This window comes from Leucopleurus acutus (genome assembly GCF_964270905.1).
Source record: "Leucopleurus acutus genome assembly, chromosome: 4".
NCBI classification, from domain to species: Eukaryota; Metazoa; Chordata; class Mammalia; order Artiodactyla; family Delphinidae; genus Leucopleurus; species Leucopleurus acutus.
In genome coordinates, this window is record NC_139146.1 from 21,979,094 (window position 1) to 22,001,485 (window position 22,392).

A 22,392-nucleotide genomic window follows, 5' to 3' on the forward strand; every position below is an offset into this window, starting at 1 on the left:
TGTGTGTGTGTGTGTATACACACACACAATGGAATATTATTCAGCCATAAAAAGAAACGAAGTACTTAAACATGCTACAACATAAACACTGAAAACATTTTGATAATTGAAAGTCAGTCACAAAAGACCACACACTGTAAGATTCCATTCATACAAAATGTCCAAAAGAGAGAAATCTAGAGACAGATAGTAGATAAGTAGTTGCTTAGACTGGAAAAGTGGGGGCTATGGAGAACGAGTGGGAACAGGCACAGAAAGTGATAGCTAAAGGGTACTCAGATTCCTTTTTTTCCTTCCAGTTTTATTGAGATACAACTGTCACATGCACTGTGTAAGTTTAACGTGTACAGCATAAAGATTTGACTTACATACATTATGAAATGATTATCACAATAAGTTTAGTGAACATCCATCATCAAATATAGATACACAATTAAAGAAGTAGGAAAAAATATTTTCCTTATGATGAGAACTCTTAGGATTTACTCTAACAACTTTCATATATAACAAGCAGCAGCGTTAATTCTATTTATCATGTTGTGCATTACATCGCTAGTTCTTAGTTATCTTATAACTAGGAGTTTGTACCTTTTGACAACCTTCATCCAGTTTCCCCACTCCACCCACCCCCTACCTCTGGTAACCAATCTGCTCTTTGCCTATTGAGTTTATGTTTGTTCATTTTTGAAGTATAACTGACCTACAACATTATGTTAGTGCCTGTTACACAACAAAGTTATTTGGTATTTCTATACATTTCAAAAAAAAGTTACAATATGTCACCTTACAAAGATATTACATAGCTATTGACTATATTTCCGACATTGTACATTTCATACCCATGACTCATTTATTTTGCAAGTGGAAGTTGGTACCTCTTAAGCTCCCTCACTTACTTCTTTCCTTCCTCCAACCCTCTGCCCTCTAGCAACTACCTGTTCGTTCTCTACATCCATAACTCTGTTTGTTTTGCTATGTATGTTCATTTGTTTTTCAGAGTCCACATATAAGTTAAATCATACAGTATTTGTTTTTCTATGTCTGATTTATTTCACTTAGCATAATGTTCTCTAGGTCCATCCAAGTTGTCACAAATGGCAAGATTTCATTTTTTATGGCTGAATAATATCCCACTGTATGTATATAAATATATGTAACATCTCTTCTTTATCCATTCATCTACAATGGGCACTCGGGTTGCTTCCGTATCTTGGCTATTGTAAAGAATGCTGCAATAAACATAGGGGTGCATACATCTTTTCAAAATAGTGTTTTTGTTTTATTCAGGAGTGGAATTGCTGGATCATATGGCAGTTCTTTTTTTCTTTCTTTCTTTTTTTGGCAGCTCTATTTTTAATTTCTTGAGGAATCTCCATATTACTTTCCACAGTGGCTGACCAATTTACATCCTTACCAATAGTGCATGAGGGTTCCCTTCTCTCCACATCCTCACCAACACTTGTTATCTGTTGTCTTTTTTAATGACAGCTATTCTGAAAGGTGTGAGGTGATATCTCATTGTGCTTCTGATTTGCATTTCTCTGATGATTAGTGATGTTAAGCATCTTTTCATGTGCCTGTTGGCCATCTGTCTGTCTTCTCTGAAAAAATGTCTATCCATATCCTCTGCTCATTTTTTAATCAGGTTGTTTTTCAGATGTTGTATGAGTTCTTTGTATACTTTGGATATTAACCCTGTATCAGATATATCATTTGCAAATATCTTCTCCCATTCAGGAGGTAGCCTTTTCCTTTTGTTGATAGTTTCCTTCACTGTGCAAAAGCTTTTTAGTTTGATGTAGTCTCATTTATTTTTACTTTTGTTTGCCTTACCTGTGGAGACATATCCCCCAAAATATTATTAAGACTGATGTCAAAGAGAGTATTCCCTATGTATTCCTCCAGAATTTATGCTTTCAGGTCTTATATTTAAATCTTTAATCCACTTTGAATTTATACTTGTGCATGGTGTAACAGATTAATCCAGTTTGATTCTTTTGCATGTAGCTGTCCAGTTTTCCCAGGACCATTTATTGAAGATGTTGTCTTTTCACCTGTATATTCTTGCTTCCTCTGTTGTAGATCAATTGACAATATGAGTGTGGGTTCACTTATGGGCTATTTTGTTACATTGATCTATGTGTCTGTTTTTCCACCAGTATCATACTGTTTTGATGACTGTAGCTGTGCAGTATAGTTTGAGGTAAGGGAACATGATATGTCGAGTTTTGTTCTTCTTTCTCAAGAATGTTTCAGCTATTCAAGGTCTTTGTGCTTCTATACAAGTTTTAGAACTATTTGTTCTAGTTCTGTGAAAAATACCATTGGTATTTTGATAGGGATTGCACTGAATATATAGAGTGCCTTGGGTAGTAGGATCATTTTAATAATATTAATTATTCCAGTCCATGAACACAGTATATCTTTCCATCTGTTTGTATTGTCTTCAATTTATTTCATCAGTGACATAATTTTCCAAGTACAGGTCTTTTACCTCCATAGTTAGATCTATTCCTAGGTATTTTATTCTTTTGGATGCAATTGTAAATGGGACTGTTTTCTTAATTTCTCTTTCTGATAGTTCATTGTTAGTGTATAGAAATGCAACAAATTTCTCCATAGTAATTTTGTATCCTGAAACTTTAATGAATTCTTTGATGTGCTCTAATAGTTTTTGGTGGCATCTTGAGGATTTTCTATGTATATTATCATTTCATCTCCAAATAGTGACAGTTTTACTTCTTCTTTTCCAATTTGCATTCCTTTTATTTTTTTTCTCATCTGATTGCTGTGGCTAAGACTTCCAATACTATGTTGAATCAAAGTGGCAGGAGTAGGCATCCTTATCTTGTTCCTGATCTTAGAGGAAATGCTTTCAGCTTTTCACTGTTATGTGAAATGTTTTCTGTGGACTTGTCATACATAGCATTTATTATGTTGAGGTAGGCTCCTCTATACCCAAATTGTTGAGAAATTTTATAATGAATGGATATTGAATTTTGTCAAAAGCTTTATCTGCATCTACTGAGACGAACATATGATTTTTATTGTTCAATTTGCTAATGGGGAAATCACACTGATCTGCAGATATTGAACCATCCTTGCATCCCTGGGATAAATCCCAATTGACAATGACATGTGACCTTTTTAATGTATTGTTGAAATCAGTTTGCTTCTGTTTTGTTAAGGATTTTTGTGTCTATGTTCATCAGTGATATTCGTCAGTAATCTTTTTTTGTGTGATATCTTTGTCTGGTTTTGTTATCAGGGTGATTCTGGCCTCGTAAAATGAGTTTGGAAGTGTTCCCCTCTCATCAATATTTTGAATAGTTTGAAAAGAATAGGTGTTAACTCTTCTTTATGTGTTTGGCAGAATTCACCTGAGGCCATTTGGTCCTGGACTTTCATTTTTTGGGAGTTGTTTAATTACTGATCCAATTTCTTTACCAGTAATTGGTCTGCTAATATTTTCTATTTTTTCCTGGTTCAGTCTTGGGAGGGTGTACATTTGTAGAAATTTGTCCATTTCTTTAAGGCTGCCCATTTTATTGGTGTATAATTGTTCATAGTAATCTCTTAGGATCCTTTTTATTTCTGTGGTATTGATCGTAACTTCTTTTTAATTTCTGATTTTATTGATTTGGGTCCTCTCCTCTTTTTTCTTGATGATTCTGGCTACTGGTTTATTAGTTTTGTTTATCCTTTCAAAGTACCAGCTCTTAATTTTATTAATCTTTTCTAGTGCTTTTTTTAAAGTCTCTATTTCACTTATTTCTGCTCTGACCTTTATGACTTGTTTCCTTCTACTAACTTTGGGTTTTGTTTGTTCTTCTTTCTTTAGTTCCTTTAGGTTTAGGGTTAGGTTGTTTGAGATTTTTCTTCTTTCCTCCGGTAAGCCTGTATCACAATAAACCCTTCTGAGAACTGTTTTTCCTGTGTCCCACAGGTTTTGGATTGTTGTGTTTTCATTTTCATTTGTGTCTACGTATTTTTAAATTTCCTCTCTGATTTCTTTAGTGATCCATTGGTTGTTTAGCCTCCACATGTTTGTGTTTTTTTGTAGTTTTTTTCTTGTAGTTGATTTCTAGTCCCACAGAGTTGTGGTCAGAAAAGATGGTTGATATGATTTCAATTTTCTTAAATCTACCACAGCTTGTTTTATGGCCTAGCATGTGATCTATCCTGAAGAATGTTCTGTGTGCTCTTGAAATAGCTCTAATGACCAGAAGGGAGTGTGCTGTTGTGGTGGGCTGACTATTATGGGCAGTCTAGTAGGCATGGCTGGCTGCCATTCTGGTTGACTGCCAGGCATGTTTTGTGTGGAGACTGCCAGCTGCTGGTGGGTGGGGCCAGTTCACAAGGCTGCTGGCTGTGGGGCCGGGGTGGAGGCGGTCCTGTAACTATTGCTGCCCCACTGGTGGGAGGAACCAGGTTTTGGAGTGGGTGGCTGCAGGAGTGGGGGTCTTCATTCTAGAGTCAGCCTGCTGGTGGATGGGTCTAATTCCTAACACAGCTATCTGCAGGGTCCATGGTGTCCCAAAGCTGTTGCTAGCCCACTGGTGAGTGGAGCTGGATCCTGGGGCAGCTGGCTGAGGGGTCCAACGTGTCTCCAATCTGGCGGTGAGCTGCTGGTGGGGTGAGGCCAGGCCTAGCAGATCCCAGGTTAGCGCAAGCTCACTGGAGGACAGAGCTGACTTCCCAGGTCTCTGGCTGCAGGGCCCTAGGGGATCTTGGAACTGGTGTGGGCATGCTGGTGAGCAGAGCCCGTTCCTGACACAGCTGGCTGTGGGGTTTGGTGTATCCCAAAGCTAATGTTAGCCTACCAGTGGGTGGGGCCAGATCCCAAGGTGGCTGGCTGAGGGGCTGTGTTGGTCCTGGGGCTGCTGTCTGCCCACAGATGGGTGGGGCCAGGGCCCAGGGGTTCCCAGGCCTGGTTCCTGCCCAGTGACTAGTAGGTAAGGGCGGATCCTGGAGCTAGTGCTGCCCCACTGGTGAGTGGAGCCAGGTCCTGGGGCCTGGCTACAGGTTCCTGGAGCTGGTGTTTTGGCCTGCTGGTGGGTGGGACTGAGGCCCAGGGGATCCCAGGGTTAGTGCTGGCCCACTCTTGGGTGGAGTTCTAAGGTCCCTGGCTGTGGGGTCCTGGGGCTAGTGCCAGCACACCAGTGTATGGAGTTGGGTCCTACAGTGGCTGTGGGCTCATAAGATCTTAGAGCAGCAGTCCTGCTGGTGGGTAGGGCTGAGCCTCAGGCCAGCTAGTTTCTTGGCCTGAGGCATCCTAGTATTTGTGCTGACAGGCCAGTGGGCCTGGCCGGGTGCCAGCACTAATAAGCTAGAGAAAAGAATCCAAAATGATGCTTACCAGCACCAATGTCCATGTGGTAGAATGAGCTCCCAAAAATGGTGCCACCACTGTCTATGGCCAGGATGAGCCCCAGCTGCCTTCTGTCTCTCCAGGAACACCTCCAAGATCAGCAACTCAGACTGACCCAGGGTCCTTTTTAAATTACTGCTTACCCTGGGTCCTAGAACATGTAAGATTTTGTATGTACCCTTTAGGAATGGAGGCTCTATTTCCCACAGCCCTCTGGCTCTCTAGAAAGTAAGCACCACTGGCCTTCAAAGTCAAATGTTCTGGGGTCTCATCTTCCCAGTGCAGGACCCCCAGGCTGCGGAGCTCGATGTGGGGTATGGACCACTCACTCCTTGGGGAGAACCTCTGCAGTTGTAGTTATCCTCCCATTTGTGGATGTCTAACCTGGGGTTATGGGTCTTTACTATACTGCATCTCCGCCCTCTTACCTGTCTCGTGTATATCTTTAGTTGTAGAAGGTATTTTCTGCTAGCCTTCTGGTTTTACTCACCAATAGTTTCTCTGTAAATATCTGTAATTTTGGTGTATTCATGGGAAGAGGTGAGCTTAGGGTCTTCTTACTCTGCAACCCTTGGCCACTCCCCCAGTATCATACAGTTTTGATTACTATAGCTTTGTAGTACAGTGTGAAATCAGGAAGTGTGATGCCTCCAGTTTTGTTTTTCTTTCTTAGGATAGCTTTGGGTCTTTTGTGGTTCCCTACAAATTTTAGAAGTGGTTTTTCTCTTTCTGTGAAAAATACCATGGGAATTTTATAGGAAATGTGCTGTATTTATAGATGGCTTTTGGTAGTATAGACATTTTAACAATATTAATTCTGCCAATCCATGAACATGGGGTATCTCCATTTCTTTGTTTGGCTTCAATTTCTTTCATCAACATCTTATAGTTTTTAGTGTACAGATCTTTTACTTCCTTGGTGAAATTTATTCTTAAGTATTTTATTGTTTTTAATGCTATTATAAATGGGACTGTTTTAGTTCTTTCTTTTTCAGACAATTCATTGTTAGTGCATAGAAATGTAACAAATTTCTGTATGTTGATTTTGTATCCTGCAACTTTACTGAATTTATTTTTTAGTTCTAAAAGTTTTTTGGTGGTTTTTAGAATTTCCTATATATAATATCATGTCATCTGTAAACAGAGAAACTTTACTTTTTTCTCTCTGATGCAGATGTCTTTTATTTCTTTTTCTCACCTAACTGCCCTGTCTGTAACTTCCAGTATTATGTGGAATAGGAGTGGTGAGAGTGGGCACCCTCATCTTCCTGATCTTAGAGGAAAAGCTTTGGAGTTGAGTCTGATGTTAGCTGTGGGCTTAAAAATATGGCCTTTATTATGTTGAAGTATGTTCCCTCTACGCCCACTTTGTTGAGAACTTTCATATTGAAAGTAAGTTGAACTTCGCTAAATGCTGTTTCTGCATCTATTGAGATACGCATATGATTTTTAACTTTCCTTCTATTAATGTGGTATATCACACTTATTGATTGTGCAAATGTTGAGCCACCCTTGCATCCCAGGGATCAATCCCACTTGATCATGGTGATGGATCCTTTTAATGTGCTACTGAATTTGCTTTGCTAATATTTTATTGAGAATTTTTGTACCTATATTCATCAGCAATATTGGTCTATTGTTTTCTTCTCTTATAGTGTCCTTATTTACCTTTGGAATCAGTGTAAAGCTGGCCTTGTAAATGAGTTTGGAAGTATTCCCTCCTCTTCAATTAATTGGAAAAGTTTGAGAAGGATTGACAATTTTATCTTACGCAAGTATTTCAAACTTATGATTTAAAATTTTGAATTTGAACTTGAAAATGTGCCAGGAGTTTGAAAGGGAAATAAAAAGAAAAAGGAGAGAAAGAAAATCACTGCTGCTTTCTTATGAATCAGTGTTTCACCAGTAATAAGTTAACCCCAAAAAGCAAGATTCCAGGGCTTCTTTCCTTCATTACCCTAGATACTAACTCCATTTTCTTCCCCCAAATTTTAAGCCCAGTATCTTAAATAATTAGGAAATCTACAGCACACTAAAGTCTTTAGTTGAGGTAAATTTCCTTCCCTATTTTTAAAATGGAGAGGACTAGGCTACATAGAATATATTCAAATTCTAACAAACAGTGATTTGATTAGGCTACTAGAACAGTCTAGGTAAATGGTAATAATAGCTTAAATTGAACTCATTTTATGGTTAAATTGTGTGTCCCCACACACACACACCAAGAAGAAAAAAAAGATATTTTGAAGACCTAACCTCTAGAACCTCTGGACATGACCTCATTTGGAAACAGGGTTTTTGCAGATGTAATTAGATTACGAAGAGGTCATCAGGATGAGGCCTAATCCAATAGACTAGCAGAAGTCATTAGAAGAAGAGACACACACACACAGAGAATACCATGTGAAGATGACAGGCAGAGGTTAGAATGATACAGCTACAAGTCAAGGAAAACCAAGAATTGATAGCCACCACTGGAAGCTAGAAAGCGCCAAGGAAGGATTCTATGCAGAGCCCTGAGAAGGAACCAATCCTGCCAACACCTTGATTTTGCACTTCCAGCCTCCAGAACTGTGAGAGAATACATTTCTATTGTTTTAAGCCATCTCGTTTGTGGTAATTTGTGACAGGAACCCTAGGAGACTAACACGATAGCTGATAAAGCCATGAGACTCCTTTATTTGTTCTTTTCAGTATATTGGGTTTTGATTATAAAATAGTATTTGTTTTTTATATAGATATCTAAAATACATATAAATACTGCATAAAGGAAATTAGAAATACCTACAGTCTAGGTATAGTAGGATAGAATAGTAGTAGTATAGTAGTACAGAATCACTGTTAATAAAGCAATTGAAATTATTCTTAATAGTACCCTGGCTGAGCCATCAAACTGTAAAGTGAAATTTCATTTTAATATCTTTTCACAAATAAGCAATACAGCTACTCAAGGACACACTTAAGACTTTTCACTGATATATTACAACTGTTCATCTTATTAGTAAAAGTATTTAAGGCTTTATTTTAGATAACTAGATTGCAAGCTATCTATAGGTATACAGATAAATATACCTATATATAAATATGTAGCAAGTTAAAGCAATAAAAAAATCTCATTCGTTATAGAGGTATCTCATTTTTACAAAGTTAAAGGATTACAGTAAGAAAGACAACCGAAGAATAGATGTCCTTTGATAGAGAAAACCACTGTCACTCTACAAATAGAGGAACTGGAGAAGACTATACTAGAAAATTTATAAAACAAACACAGAAAATAAAACTAAAGTAATAAGGACAATCTATACCACCACCACCAAAAACAGCAAATTTTAAGTAATTTTCAATGTTTTGTATTTTCTTTGCTCAGTTTCTTTGTGTACAATAAAGAACTGTGCTTTATTTCTTCTGGCTTTTACTAATTACAAGTTTTCACTGGTAACTAATTAGAGAAAAACAAGAGTGCATGTGTATCCAGGACACAGAGTATGAACATTAAAGGCAATGGCTTATGGCAATCTGCTTTAAGACATCATGTTCAGAAGAAAAGCATGCCAAAGCAGGCATAACCTAACATTCCTTTGCCTTGACAAAGCCCCAAACTGAACTCTGGCTTTACCTATATCTTCTTCCCCATCTTAGCTGATAGTAACTTCATCATTCCAGTTGCTCAGAAGAAATATCTTGGTATCATCTTTGACTCCTCTTTCTTGCATATCTCAGTCAGAATGTGACCAATTCTCACCACCTCCACTTCTAGTATTCTGGTGATGATCAGCTCTTCCCAGGACTGCCAGAACAGACTCCTAACTATCTCCTAGCTTCTGCCCTTACCCATAACAGTCTATTCCCAAGATTAGACCAAGAAATCCTTCTAAAATTAAATAATAATGTCATGCCTCTGCTCAAAACCTTGTAATCGGTCCTTATTAATTCAGATTAAAAACCAAAAAGTCTCTATAATGGCCTGCAAAGTAAAAAATCTGCTAAAAGTAAAAAACACTTTATTCTATACTCTCATACCACTTCTGAGCCCAGATGTGTGGATTTTTACACAACAAGCAATTCTCTAATTCTCAGCAGAAATCACAATTTAACTCCATTTGACATTACCGGAGTTAGGGTCGGATTCCACAAGGCAAGGGCTCAGTCCCACTAGACTGCCCCCCCCCCGACTTCAGACACCAACCACAAGTTCCAAGTTGTCATCTGTACTTCTGATCAATAACTAATAAGTTAGGGGTTCCCACTGACCTCTTCCATGGATTCAATTCACTTGCTAGCACAGCTCTGGAAAATAGCTTACTTGAGTAATTTCAAGTTTATTATAAAAGGATACAACTCAGGAACAGCCAGATGGAAGACCAGCATAGGGCAAAGTATGTGGGAAGGGGAGCTTCCATGCCGTCTCAACAAACGCCACCCTCCCAGCACCTCCACAAGTTCCCCAACCCAAAAGCTCCCTGAACCCCTTCAGTTAGGACTTTTTATGGAGGCTTCATTACGTAGGCATGCTTGATTAAAGGGGGGGCTGAAAGTTCCAATCCTCTAATCACATGGTTGGTTTCCAGGCAATAAGTTCCCACTTTGAGGCTAACCTCCAGCCACCAGTCATCTCATTAGCACACAGAAAACATTTATCACTTTGTAGATTCCAAGAGTTTTAGGAGTTGTGTGCCAGGAAACAGCCAGATACCAAATATATATTTCTTATTACATAACACCTGTCCATCTTCTCACCTCTAACTTCATCTCTAACTACTTTCCCTTTACATTCTCCTTTTCAGCTTCATGGGCCACCATGAAAACTCCTGCTCTAAAGCCTTTACACTATCTATTCCTCTGCCTGGAATACACTTCCCCTTGATACCCACAGGGCTTCTCCTTGGCTCACTGCATGATTCCTGTGCTCAAAAATCACCTTCTATATGAGGCCTATACTTATTTAAAATTGCAACCCACTCCACATTCCCAATTCCCCTTTCCCTGCTCTATATTTTCTTTTCTCCTTGGCATTCTTTGCCAACTAATATAGTATACGATTGACTCATTGTTTTTATTATTGTTTATTATTGTTTCTCCTCCCAATCCTCTTAGAATATAAAGTGAATTCCAAGCATCTAGAACAATGCATAGTACATCGTAGGTAGTTATTAAATACTTATTGAATGAAGCTCAGGAAATAAAGTGAAACCTCAATCAACAAACCCTCTGAAATCAACAAAGATGACCTATGCACTAAGGGTACAGGACAATCTCCTATCACCTCACAGCTAGGTTAGTGTCAGTACTATACTGACAAGGAGGTAAGATTATCTCAGGCCTATACAGCAGTACCTTATAGGAGGAAAAATCTTCCAGGGTTCAAACAGCCTGCTCCATGCCATGGATGGCCAGGGAGGGCCATCATTAGAGGGGCAGGAGCTTATTATGCAGGCTGAGAAGTTTAGAAGAAGCCAAAGCACAAAGTACCTGGTAAACAAACAATGTCCTGATGGGTTCTTGACAAGGATGGAATCCATGTTTTGATACTAACCTCATGATTCTCAATTATTCTACCTCTGAAAAGCTTCCACCAACAAAGCACATTACTCAACTACTCAATCATTAAAAGCAGATGAGTTCCATCATCTGTAATCATAACCTATATAAAAAGGTTCACAGAATTATTATAAGAATCATCAACCATGTATAAAATACCTAATAAATGCCCAAAACATAGCAGGTACTCGGTAAAGGCAAGCTAATTATGATGACAGCAAAAACACAATCTTTGATATAAAATGATTTTTTAACAATATAAATACACATTTGAAGAAAAAGTAAAAGCTGTATTATGATATTTTATACCCCATTTTATTATTTCTCCATTTCCTTAAACTGACATATCAATCTTGACTAAAGCCTTAATCCAGATTAGTGGCATCAGCTAAACTGTACAGTAAAGTATTAATTTCTAAATTTTAAAATCTATTAATAAGTCATTCTTAGTAGAAAAAAGCACATTCATTTATAGAACTATCCTACTTTAAGAAAACTTAAAATATGAAAAATTCTAATTTACAAAAAAATGTTTGGGAATGCTTCATTTTACAAGTGGATTCACCATAGTATTATTTTAAACATTCATTTACAAGCTGTTTGGGCTAGAGAAAGAGAAATGAGTTACAATATTAGAAGGCAATGCATCAGAAATAAAGGGAAAGCAACTCTGAAATAACAATGTAAGCAACAGAGAAGATTTAATTTAGAAAAATTCAACCTACGTACAACTTTTCAGAAAAATAATTCAAAACTTCCTTAATGACGATTTTAATTCATAAATAACACGACAATCCATCCAGCCATAAAAAATAACTAGAGCACCCAAAATGCCCCTTGACATTGCTCACATCATGTCTCTGGGTCGTAAGAATGCTCCCCGCACCTGCATTACCAACCCTTGTGCTGTCCATCCAGTATTCTCCTTACACTTAAGATGCAATACACATATCATCTTCATTCCCTTAGTTTTTCCTTCTTCCCTCTATAAATCTTTAACAATGAGATGTAAAAAATACAGTGGTAACCAAAAATGAAGATAATTCACAGGTGTGGTATAGATGACTGGGAAGCTGGAAGAGAAGGGAAGCAGCACGTTGCAAAAGCAAGGGTGTAAGAAAAAGACTGTTTTATCTTTGTAAACTCAATGCAGTTGGGGGAGGATTGGGAATAGCCAAAGACAAGGCTTAGGAAAGGTAGAATTCTTATTTCTGACTACTTCGACATTGTCTTATTAATTTTCCAATCTCTAGTGCCTAGCATACAACAATAGGTCAATAAATATTTACTGAATAAATTTGCTAGCTTGGAAAAATCACAAAAAGTAAAAAAAAAACCTTCCAAGTTCCAAAGGAAAAGTATTTCTCCAAACTGCTTTTTGCATGTCAATATTTGTAAAAAATAGAAGACTAAAAGACTAATGTAATTATTTCCAAGTTAATTCAAAAATACCACAACAGCTCAGATAACTGACTTTATTCATTAAAACAGCTAAGATATTGAAATATGATTTATGTTGTATAACATTTTATTTTCTGATGAATTACAAATATATGAAGCAACTTTTCTGAAGTGACTCATCTAAAACAAAATTTCTTCAACCATATGCAATGTTTTGTGGCACTCTGGGGTATGTCATGGACACCTTTGATGGCCTAATGAAGCCTATGGACGCCTCAGAATAATGTTTATAAAGCACTAAATAAAATTCATGGGACTAAAATTAAAAAGGAAGAAAAAAAAAAGAATATATATGATTCCAAAGAAAACCAATTACATTAAAATTCAGTCCTAACCACAGATCACAGTTCTAATCATGTACCCTTAGTTTATAAAAGAACTGCTGATAGAGGATATGGATTAACTTGGAAAAGCAAAGAACAAATACTTTTGCCTAAATATTCTATATATGTAGTAGTCCTATTATTTAAAGAAAATAACTAGCCAAGATTAGGATATTAAATAGTTATTTAAAGTTTAAATAACCTCTGAAAATTTTATCTGTGGTAGAACATTCCTTGTTCCTATTGTGTGCATATACTGTAATGCAAAATTTTCTAAAATCGTTACATCTGTACAAAATTAATAATACACTAATGCTACATATGTATCATCACTAATTTGTAGCTATCTCTCCAAATATGACATAAATTAGCACACTTCCTCCTTTAATCCAAGAGCTCATGAGCAACAGTAGGCTATACTGACAATCTTTTGAGCCCAAACACATCCAGCACACCCTGTGTTCAAAATACTTCCATATGAAATATCTGAGTTACCTTACTGTAGCGTGCCTTAGGGCTTATAATTAAGAAAAACCTTATAGTTAAAGCTGTCAAATACCAAGATCTGCTAAGTATTTTAGTAACTAAACATCCTTGTAGGATAGCTCAATCTACCACTTTATAGATTTCAAACATATTTTTGGAAAATTGTAGGGTAAAAAATGTCCTTTCTAGCATGATAGGTGAGTTCCAAACAGTACCAGCAGGGAAAATAACTGTGATTTTGACTTTTGAATGTGTACACTACCTTAAAACAGAATTTTCATCTTTAAACTCTTTGTCTTGCTAAAACAAACTCCTAAACTATGATCCCAAAATTGTTGATACTACACAGTTTAAAATAAACATATGACACTAAATAATAGAAAAGATCTTGACCCACAGTGCATACTAAAACCATAAGTTTTGTGATTTCTTTTTTTTAAGAAAAAGAAAACTATGTAGGTGAAAAATGGTGCCCTTCCACAATTAAAATTGCTTTCCTTGTAAAAACTACTTTTTTGTATCTTCTAAAGAAAATAATATTAATGAATGACTATTGGTGTCAAGTTCCATGAACTATATGCAATCTACATACATTTATAAAAAGGTTTTTTTAGTTAATAGGGAAAAGGAAAGATCTGTTCTTGGTTGCTTATTTTTCACACTGTAGTAAAAAATACACTAACTACCAGTGAGTTGAGTTGAATAAATCACCATCATGATTTATCACCAGTAATCATGAACCTAAACAAATTGTCCAAAGAGCTCATTTTAAAAACGTCTAAAATGTAAAATAAAAACAAAAACGTTGTTTTTTCAGAACATAATTAACTCCTACCTACAGTGAGTTTGTCTATTTGGAATTATGACAATGGTAGATAAATCATATATTCTGATTTTGCAAAATAAGTTTCGTTTGTTTTAGTTTCTCTTTACAAGATTAAGGATTTATGCCTAGACTATCATCATGGAACTGAAAAGACATAGAAAATTAAACTAACAAGAAGTATTAACTTAGCCAAAAGTTCATTTCAATCACAATTTTGTTAGCAATTTCTCCTCCTTTTAAATATTGAGAATTAGCAACGCTTTCCCTTAAAGAACAGAAAAGTGAATCAGACCCTAATCACAAAGACCCTGCTAAATTTAAACATCCCTCAGAAATAGCCTTGAAAACTCCTTGCAAAAAAATACATATTTTTTTTCCAGATGAGAAAACATTTGGCAACTCTGCTATCTAACAAATAAAGCCTTGCAGTACATTTTGCAAGCATTAATCAGGCTTCGCATTGATAAAGAAAACCTTGTAGCAGGATAACAAAACCTCAGAGCACGCTCAGATTGCAGTCTTTAGAAACGGAGGGTATTACACCTGTGCAAGTACTTCCTGTTCTCCAACGACGTTTAAAAGTAGTTTGGTAAACGTCCCATAAGTCGCCATTTAGAAGCTAAACATTAACTTTCTAAATTACTACTACCACCCAGAAACCACCAGCCCAAAGATTCTCACGAATCATCTCTTCTCCAAAGAGGGCAACATAACTACCTGGACCCCTTTCAAAAGCTGCTGCTCGGGAGAGGCAGTGGCTTGAAAAGTGAGGGGCAGGCGCCAGGTAAGCGTAATATTCATAATCCCAATGCAGTAAACGACCCAGCAGGATCCCAGGTTCTGCCCCGGGCCAGCCCTCAAACACAGCAGCAACTAACAACCACGACCCAGTAAGTACAGCACCTCCTCCCTTCGCGCGCGCCTCCAGCCTGGCCAAAGGCATCTCCGCCAGATCCCGGACGCGGCGGGAAGGAGGCGGGGAAGCTGCGTGACCTCGGGCGCTAGAACCCGGGCAAAGAGCCCTGAGTCTGCCCCGAGGAGGGTGGGGTGGGAGAGGAGGTCGCGGGACTGCGAGGGGAGACACGAGGCCTGGGACTGGAATGAGGGTCTCCGAGTCAGGCCCATGGGGGTAGCAGGTCGTTGGACCTCCATCCAGGGACTAGTTTTGGAGACTTACCTTGAGCTCTGTCCTTTTAGTGAAGGAAGAGTGCGGCTCAGGTAGAGAAATACGGGCCTTCTACCTCCCGCTGGCCCAGCTCCGCCTCAAGCTGACAACAGGCTGACACACCAACAGCTGCCACCGTAACCGGGTCTCACCGGGAACTAGAGCAGAGGAGACTGGTCTCCGCCGCCCAAAGCGCGATCCTGCGCACGGAGCATGCGCACACGTCTCAACACTGCCAGTCAGGGCAGTGACACCTGCGATCAACAGGTCCTGGGAGCCCCGCCCCAATCCCCGCCTCGTCCCCGCCCCGCCTCCTTGGAGAGGGCCCCGCCTTCATACTCACCGAGCTGGCTCCGCCCCCGCACGCGATTTCCCGGCTTTCGGGACCTGCCGAACTGTGTTCCCGCGGGGGTTCGTTGGGGCGCGCGATCCAGTTGACTTACTCGGAGGCGCAAGATCCCGCGAGAGCAGGAGCTTGACCATTTTTCTTAAGGCGGGAGCGGAGCGCTGTGGCTTAGCTGTTGGAGAAAGGTGGCTGCAGGTTGGTCTGTGTGGTGTAGAGGGGAGGAAGGGCTAGCTCCTCAGGTGGAGATGATTATTCCGATACTCTTGGTCGTTTGTTTATTCAGTATCTTCTAAGCTCAGGGACGCGAATCCACCAAGGACTGGGCTTTAAGTTAGGAGTTGTTACCTCAGAGAAAACCTGTACTGCCTGGCCTCGAAACCCTTGCGAATACTCAGTTCTCTTTAGCATCTGTTTGCAGTTAAATGACTTCCATTGGTATGAGTGTATATCCCCCAGCTGGTTGTTTCGTGACTATTAATAAATTGAAAGACTTAATAAACACGTTGACCCGGTTAATGGTTAATTGTGGTGAGAAAAATGTGTCTGCCTCCTTACTGTGCTTTCAACAGGTTTTAAGTTGCAAGCTAATGCTTGGGGAATGGCTAAACTTTGTTTTGGAATAACTTGTTTCTTAGGAACAGTAGTAAATGAAAAACCCACTGTCTGCTGATCCCTCCCAATAAGTAGTAAGGTTTTGGAACTCATTTCAAAGCTGTTGCAGGTACAACATAGAGATTATAAAAACTGATTTAACTAAACTCGTAGGTAACTCTAAACGTTTATTTGAAGAAACAGAACGAAGAAACGTTTTAGGTCGGTATAAGCGAAGAGTACCTGGGACTGAATCAATGAGAATTTACTGAACATTTAATGTTCCCTTCACTGAATTGAGTACTCAAGAAAATACAGTGAAATTTCAGACATGGTTCTTGCCTTCAGGAAATTTAAAAACGTTTGGAGAATGAGGGAAAAAATACTCTACATTTAAAAAATAGCACCATTAATTCTACACTTGGTTTCCTTAGTGCCACTTTCTCCTGCTTCTGCAACTACCTCTTTGATGCACTTTAAATATTTTTCTTCTTATGTGTGCCCTCTGTGTTTCCAAACTATCCATTTTCTTTTGTTGTTAGTCCTCGTCTCCTTGAGCAATCTCTTCCCCATGATGGACTTACCTACTAAGTATCCTGGGCACCATGGACTCCCAAATGTGTATCTTCAGGTTAGATACTTTTAAGCAACAGCATCTTCGTTTGGATTTCATATAGGTACTTAACTATGTCCCAAATTGACGTGGGCATCTTTACCATTCCCTATTCTTACTGCCATATCTCTTCCCAACCATCTGGAACCTAGCCTGCTTTCATTCCCTATTTCAGATAATAGCACCCAGTTGCCCAAGTCAAGAATCCATGGGTACCCCGCTATTACATTTCCTTCATTTCCTCTATCCTAATATCAAATTCTGTTGACTCATCTCCTTAAGGGTCTCTCAAATCCACCTCTCTTTTTAATCTCCATTCTCACTGACTTAATCCATCAAGTAATCATCTCTCCTAACTCATCTCCCTTGACTATTGCAATAGCATCTAGTTATTTCCCACTCCAGTCCAACCTCCAGCCTATTAATAGTTTTTCTAACATGAAAATATAATCGTGATATTCCTCACCAAGATTTTTTCAGGGGCCCCCATCCTCTTCATGATCTGGCCCCAGACTGTTAATCTCATCTGCCATTCTTGCCCATTTACTCCACACTAGCTATACTGAACTCCTTGCACTTCTTTGATTCTACTAGGTTCTCTCAAGATCCTGTAGGTCTCAGTTGAGTACTTATTTCTTCCCTGGAACCTTTCATAACTTCCTGAGACAGACTTGCCCTTCTTTCACCATTTCTGGACTTATTTATATTATAACAATTATGTTGTACTATATTTCTTTGCAAATGTAACTGACAGAGCACTCTTGAAAAATAATTTGGACTGTGGATAATGAAGATTCATACTATCTCCCTTCCTCATTTCGAGATTATAGAAGAATGCCCTTCAGTTCACCTTGCTCAAGAATTTGACTAAAGGCTTCCCTGGTGGCACAGTGGTTAAAAATCCACCTGCCAATGCAGGGGACACGGGTTCGATCCCTGGTCCGGGAAGATCCCACATGCCGCAGAGCAACTAAGCCCGTGAGCCACAACTACTGAGCCTGTGCTCTAGAGCCCACGAACCACAACTACTGAGCCCACGTGCTGCAGCTACTGAAGCCTGCGCACCTAGAGCCCGTGCTCTGCAGCAAGAGAAGCTGCCACAGTGGGAAGCCTGTGCACCGCAACAAAGAGTAGCCCCCGCTCCCCACAACTAGAGAAAGCCCGTGCACAGCAATGAAGACCCAACGCAGCCAAAAATTAATGAATTAATTTAAAAAAATTTTGACTAAACCCTGACTGTACACTTTTTTAATCGTGTAATTTCAAACTTTCTACCAGTTCTTGGCATATTTAAGTACTGAGTTTTAAATGATAGACTTATAATAGGTCACAAGTTAAGCATCAAGAGGGCAGCCTGAAGCAAACATAGAAAAAAGGAAAACTGACAGTGCACCGCATTTTAGGGCAGGAGTTGCTCCTAGAAAACTTTGTAGTTAGAAATGTCACAACATAGGTTTTAAATGTATTGCCTCTGAGAATTACTGTTTGTCCTTGGGGGATATGTGTGTATGTTTGATTCAATAGTTATTTATTGGGTGGAACCAAATTAATAAAAATGTTTGCACCTCGCACTGGCTTGAGATCATGAAAGGGAGTAGAGTTGGAATGCCAAAGATCATCTTACACTGTTTGAATGAGGCCTACCCAAAGATTACATCATCAGCACCACCATACTTAAACGCCTCTTAACTATTATTCTGGAGTGATTATAACTCAGACTTTGGGAGATGTACCATCTTGAGGATATATTCACCCTGTCACTGATAAGTGGTAAGAGTAGCAATATTTCCTGAGGAGCTGTGATCCAGTAGTTCCAGGAGGTAATCAACATCTAAAGGCGTGGCAAAGCATGAATCAGCTGGGTGAGGTAAAGTGAAATACAGTATAGAGAAATAGCTGAATGGCTCCCTCAGGATTGGATATGAGGCAGACTCCTTTTTTCCTAAATGCATCAAGGAAATATTGACAAGTGTTATTTTCTTAGTAAGCTTCTAGAGAGCAGGGACCATATTTTTTCATTGTTGTATTTCCAGGCAATGAGCCTTAACTAATGTGTTCAGCGGATAGAGTGAAATACTGGAAGTTTTGTTGATTTTTTAGAAAATAGAGACATCTATGTGGACGAAAATTGTTGGGGAAAGCTTCTGTGGGAGATCAGATATGAGCTTCAGCTTGGAAGGTTCATAGGTAGGCATATTTGAAGGCACTGAGGAGGAAACATGTCTACTTCAAGAGCAAAGTTTTAGAAACAGGAATGAACAAGGCCAATGCAGAGCTATAATAGGAAGCCTTTATAAGTTCTTGAACAGGTTGTTTAGTTTGGAATTATATACAGAAGATTTGTAGAGGAAATTGTAGTTAGGCAAGAAGATGAGCTAAGCCAGTGCAATTCCAGAGAAATCTTCAGTCTGTGACTTGATGATGAGGCCAACCAGAAAAATCTAGTTACAGTCGACCACTTCCTCCTTGACTCACCTCCCAGTTTTTGTAACACCATCCTCTTTCATGGCTTTCCTCCAACCTCTTTGGTTGCTTCTTTTCATACTGTTTTTCTCTTATACTTTGCAGTCTACTTTTATCTTCTAAATGAAGATAAATAATGTTCCACAGTGCCTGGTCCTGAGATCTCATTTATCCTCATGGTTTTAAATCTATTTCCCACACAGGAGCCAAAGTAGCCTATTGTAAATGTCAACGTGTTACTCCCCAACTTAAAATTGTTCAATGGCTTACTATTTACATAAAATAAAATCCAAATTCTTGCCAAGGCCTGCAGACCCCTGAATGGACTAATGATCTATCCTTACTTCCCTAACAGCATCTCATGCTATTCAAGGATTTTACATTCTTTATTCCCTTTGCCTAGAACAGTGGTTCTCAACTGGGGATGATTTTTTTCTCCCAGGGGACATTTGGCAAAGGCCAGTACATTTCTGGTGGTCACAGTTAGGGTGGGGAAGGGGTGCCACTACTGGTATCCAGTTGGTTGAGGCCAGTGATGCTGCTAAACATCCCACAATGGACAAGACAGTCCCCCACAATAAAGAATTGTATGGTCCAAAATGTCAATAGTGCCAAGGTTGAGAAACGCTGACCTACAGCACCTTCCCCTGAGTCTCCAAGTGGCTGACTTCTTTTCATCCTCTATACTTTAGTTTTAGCTTCATCTTCTTGGAAAAGTCATCCTTGACCTAGAACTCCCTGCTTACCTCTATCACAGTGTTCTGTTTATTCATCTCATACCATTTTTCACAACATGTGATTATTTAGCTTATTTATTTGCTTATTTGTTTATTGTCTTCCTCACTATCTAGGAAGAAGATCCCATGAAACACCTCTCTCTTGATCATCATTCTTTCTGTAAAGTCTAATACAGTGGCACAGAGTAGGCATCAGTAAAGAGTTGTTCGACACCTGAATCTGTATCTACAATAAGTTACTGAATGGAAACTTAACAATAAGGCTTTCTTTTCTTCTTTTTCTTTTTTTCTGTAAAATTAAAATATACAGGTACCAAGAGTGAAGACACCTGGAAAGAAGTTGTCGTCACTAAGAGTGTCTTCTGGAAGGCTGCTGGTCTGCGGTCAGTATTCAGATGTGTTCCACGAATACCCTTCCTTCTTAAGTAGCTTCTCACAATCAGAACCAGAAGTAGAGTCATATTATGGCCAAATTAACTCATGTCTGTGAGATCATAAAAATCTGGAGGGAAAAAAAGAAATAAGGGAGAATAGAACCAAAAATGAGGTAAAATTATAATATTTTTGATCAAGTAATCTCTAAGTTTAGAAGACTTAATTTTTTAATATATGCACATCTAAAAACCATTTCAAAGATGTATTTAGAAGTGCCTGGTTATTATACATTTCAGTTATTTCAATTAAGAAAATATGTATTGTGGACATACATTGCTTTGTCTTTTCCTGCTTTTAGTAATCCACACCACTAAACCACAGGATGGGCACAACTCCTTGTGGGGCATTTCACCATTTTCTGGCTCTGGTGATTGGTATATGGGTGATTCATGCTAATCAGCATTCTTTCCCAGGAGTTTTCAAATTAGAGCTTACAGGAAAGATCCCTTTTTTCTCTGATTGCAAAGCTATAAAACTGAGCTCAGAGGTTCTTGTGGCAGTGTGCCTTCTCATTTATAGTATCTGGTCTGAAAGAATAAGGCAGAGATGGGGAGAGTGGGGAGAGAGAGAGTCCCTGAAGTTTCTCTATCCTCTTATAAAATAGGTAATTCAGGAATTGAGTGTTCTCTGGACTCCTCAAAGTTCTGCAGCATGACATGTTGTTAAACATCAGAAGATCAAATTCAATATCCGTGGCATCTCAGCCAGCTCTTCATTAGGCAAAACTTACATCTCAACCTTTCTAAGCCTCTTATATACTAGAGTCAACATTAGCTAGTTAACCAGTTAGTAGTTTAGCAAATAACCTCCTTAATTTTTGCTGACTTATTGTCAGCTTAGGCAATTTCATTACCTTTGTTTGTTATTTCACTTTGAAACGTCCTAATTTTCTTATCTGTAAAATTGGGATGAGAAATAATGCTTATATATGATGTCTTTTGATGATGCCCCAGATATAAGCAATTGTAAAGTCTTATACTGTGTTATTATGGCCATTAGTGTTATTATGATTACCAATACTGCTGTCATCAATGATAACATGATGCTATAAGAACCTATGTATTGTTTTTCTTGCCGTAATATGTATTTTATTACATGTATTTTATTACAATCTCAAAGATGCAGGAGGCTTTAGATTCCACCTGTCCAGCCTCCCACTCACTAAAGGATCATCCCTGCTGGTGGTTGTCCAACGTCTGTTCAAATATAGTGACAGTGATAGAAAACCTGATGCTTTGTGGGGCATCCTGTTCCTTTTTAAGACCTCTTTAACTATTAAGAAATTTTCATCACAGTGAGTTGAACTTCACCTTCTAGTAATTTCTACACACTGGTCTTATTTTCTGTCCTTTATAGCAACAGAAATCTATATTCTCTTTTCCATAAGATGCTATTGAACTTTGAAAACATCTTTTGTGTTTTCAAGCTAAAAGTACTCAGTTCTCTCAACAATTTTTGAAGCCCTAGTAAATATTAAACTAATCCACTCATTCATTCATTACACTTCACCTTATCCTACAAAGATTTAAAGTAAATTCTAAAAAATAAAATAAAATGAATTCTAGTATATAACATAAAATAATGGTCAAATGTAAATAAGAAAAAGAATCAGAGCTATGGGAAATTAAAATACAAGTAGAATGTAAAGAATGAGAACTAAAGAACATAAATATGCATGAGCCCATGGTTTAAATTTATTTGACTTTGATCTAAAATCAAAAGTGAAAAAGAGGGCTTTCCTGGTGGCGCAGTGGTTGAGAGTCCGCCTGCCGATGCAGGGGACACGGGTTTGTGCCCCGGTCCGAGAGGATCCCACATGCCGCGGAGCGGCGGGGCCCGGGAGCCATGGCCACTGAGCCTGCGCGTCCAGAGCCTGTGCTCCGCGACGGGAGAGGCCACAACATTGAGAGGCCCGCGTACCACAAAAAAAAAAAAAAAAGTGAAAAAGATATTTAAGGTATCAGTTACAGGAAGACATTTTTCTGTCATCATCTAAGATGCTTTTTCCTCTATGTGGGCCTTCATCTAAGGAGGCTC

General features: G+C 38.7%; 1 protein-coding gene and 1 long non-coding RNA gene across 2 annotated transcripts in view; one reads left to right on the plus strand and one right to left on the minus strand.

The window, feature by feature from the left end:
- The window catches only part of USP53 (ubiquitin specific peptidase 53), a 64,245-nt gene extending 48,893 nt beyond the window's left edge, over positions 1-15,352 (minus strand). The window contains exon 1 of the mRNA XM_082838468.1: positions 15,183-15,352. The gene's annotated coding sequence lies outside the window, so the exon portion shown is untranslated. The remainder of the gene's footprint in view (positions 1-15,182) is intronic.
- Positions 15,353-15,644: 292 nt separating this feature from the next.
- LOC309961333 overlaps positions 15,645-22,392 on the plus strand; it is a 187,061-nt gene continuing 180,313 nt past the window's right edge. The window contains exons 1-2 of the long non-coding RNA XR_014326178.1: positions 15,645-15,711; positions 20,231-20,303. This is a non-coding gene — a long non-coding RNA (uncharacterized lncRNA). The remainder of the gene's footprint in view (positions 15,712-20,230; positions 20,304-22,392) is intronic.